Source organism: Triticum aestivum, chromosome 5A (assembly GCF_018294505.1).
Source record: "Triticum aestivum cultivar Chinese Spring chromosome 5A, IWGSC CS RefSeq v2.1, whole genome shotgun sequence".
Classification (NCBI taxonomy): Eukaryota; Viridiplantae; Streptophyta; class Magnoliopsida; order Poales; family Poaceae; genus Triticum; species Triticum aestivum.
Window position 1 is genome coordinate 409,824,479 of NC_057806.1, and position 3,058 is coordinate 409,827,536.

Consider the following 3,058-nt stretch of genomic DNA (forward strand, 5'->3'; position numbering starts at 1 on the left):
ATGCACGGCTTGCGAACCTGCACCTGCAGTTTTCATGGTCAGATGCATCATGCATGGCATGAGTGAATGGTCCTCAGTCATGGCCTCATGTGACCCTGAAGAATATAAGTAGATGAAACCAAGTGAAATTTATTTGGCTAGTCTCTATCAAGTTCATGCTATACTGACAAAAAAATGCCATGACTGAATTTCAGTGCATACTATCGTCCACTAAAATGCATTTTGAGAAAACTGTTAGCTTCAATGATCAGGGTAGGTGCGACAGAATAGAGTCTCACAATTATCTTAGTCCATGATCATAACTTACATATTAACATAATCTCTATATGCTTTCTGCTCTAGGTAATAGTACGTGCGTGCGTGGACAGTAGAAAAGGATTCCTATACTAGTGTACGCCAAACTAAATAATAGTCTTATACTAGTGTATGCAGTACATGTATGTATTCGTGTGTGCACTATTGTGTTTTCCCGTTTGACTAATTAGTTAATATCTATAAACTTCCAATTAAGATTCTTCTGTTGCATGATTTTGGTGGAAAGAATGTTAATAGTTACTGGTTATTCTCATTTTAAATATTGCTATTTAGCGATCACAATATTTCCGATTTTTACATTTTAAAGATTTTGTACCTTGGTTCATTTTTACTAAAACTGAAGACTATCTTCTATATAGTTTAGAAACTTGGTTGTTTTGTATTATGTACAGTTTACAGGCTTCTCAAGATGAAGCGCAAGTCTCAGCCGTGGCAAACACTGAAAATGTGAACTCAGCTAGTGCCCCAGCATCTGATGCTCAGGCCACTCCAATATGTGAAGCTGCTCCATCTCAAATTGCTACTGCTAGTACAACAAGCAAAGTTGGTAGTAAGAGGAAGCTCACATCAGCATTATGGGATGAGATGGAAAAGAAACTTATTGATGGAGTATGGAAAGCTGAATGCAATTATTGTCACACAAAACTTAGTGCTCTTGGTACACATGGAACCAAACATTTGCCTGCTAATTTGGCCTCTTGTCCTGCTAGGCATGTACCTATGGGTCCGAAGCAACAAAAATTAAAGTTGACAGCGGCTGAAGGTGGAAAAGTATATGTTGAAAATTGCACTTATCGGATTTCGGGTTCCGGCAGACCCTTGAGGTTCGAACACTGGGGTGCGCGCGGAGATTTCGCCTTCTATCTACCTGCACCCCTCCGCCTCGCTAAGATCTAAGCTATGGAAAGAACAACACAAGAGACACAGGGTTTATACTGGTTCGGGCCACCGTTGTGGTGTAATACCCTACTCCAGTGTGTGGTGTGGTGGATTGCCTCTTGGGCTGATGATGATGAGCAATACAAGGAAGAACAGCCTCGCGAGGGTCTGTTCTTGGCTGGGGCGACGAACTGCTAGGAGGAGTTCAGTCACCCTTCTCTCTCTCTCTTCTCGATTGCGATCCGATCTCCTTCCTTCTCGATTGCGATCCAATCCCCTATCTTCTTGATTGCGATCCGATCCCCTCTCTTCTTGATTGCGATCCCAACTTGTTTCTGGGTTGGCCGATTCTAGATCCCTCCCTACCCTGGGGGTGGCTAGTCCTATTTATAGGCAAAGGCCCTGGGCCTCCTCCCAAATATTGAGCGGGAAGGGCGCCAACAATTGGCCATTTTGAAGGGGAACATCTAGTACACTTATCCTGACTAAAGTTGGTCCTTGCCTGCCAAAGGCTCTGGTGGTGACGCTGGCTTGGGCTCCACAATGACTTCCTCCCTGCCGTTGGACTGGTCTTGGTCTCGTTGCACCGAAACGGGTGCCTTTGCTTGATGCTCTCGCCTGCGCTTGCTCCCTTTGCACCAAACAGGAAAGGAGGACACTGCACGGCTGGCGCACGCCTGGCGCCTTTGGTCGTCATGGCTTGCGTCACGGGCACCTCGTGGGGTACCCCGCCTTGATCTCTTTGCCTCCTCTCGAGCCAGCCTGATGGGGCCGTGCCTGAGGAAGCTCCGTGTCGTCCGCCCCGTGAGGCTTGGCCCCTCGCGAGGGTCTTGGGTCTGTGTTGATGAAGACAGGCCGTGCTGGGCCCCCCTTTGAGCCACGCCGCAGGCCGCAGGCAGGCAAGGCTAGGGACCCCCGTTCCTAGAAAGCCGACAGTAGCCCCCGGGCCCAAGGTGCGCCCGGACTTGGCCGTGCAGGGAGGCAAAAGGGCAAGAGCGAAGCGCCGCTGGCCCTAACAGCCTGCGGCCTTGGGCGCCGCGTGGCAGTTGATTGGATGTGAGCGCCTCAGCAACCGCGCGAGTTGATAAAGGAGCGGCATCTGTCTAGGCTTTGCTTTTTGCTTTCTCCGGTTGCTGCTCAGATCCCCTTTCTCGCGCCTCTCCTTCCTTCCTCCAAAATTTCCAGATCTACTCCGACCGCGTGACCTAGGAAGCCATGGCGCCTCGTCAGTCCCCAGCCGGAGCTTGGTACTCGTCTGCCCTGGACTCGCCGAACGTGTCGGAGGCGAGCCTCGCCCGGTTGCGCCGGATGGCGGCGGCGCAGGGCATCGACGGGGGGAAGGTGTTCAAGGCCGACTTCGCCACCCCTGAGGGCCAAGGGAGCACCTCCTATCCGTTCTTTGTAAGCGCCATTGCTGCTGGCCTGGTGCCTCCCTTCTCCGAGTTCTTCTTCTCTGTCCTCCGCCATTATAAGCTACAGGCTCTACATCTCCACCCCAACTCCGTCCTTCTCCTGGCAATCTTTGCCTATTACTGCGAGGCTCACGTAGGGGTGCAGCCCTCAGTGGCCTTGCTGCGCCACTACTTCTACCTCTGGACCTCTCGCGGTCCTGCTTCTGCGTGCGCGAGCTTCATCGCGTACGGTGGCGCCATCGCCATTTCGAACCCTGGGAAAAGGATTGAGGGCTTCAGGAGCAAGTGGGTCTTGGCAGATGCTGGGCGCATCCACCCTCAGCTGATCTTGCCCACGGAGCAACCCACGAGCTCCAGCGATTGGGGTCGAGCGGAGCTCGTGGACCCCCGTGCGAAGCTGGTGTTGGAGAAGATGGACGCGGATCTAAGGCCGGCCAACATGGCGGTGGCGA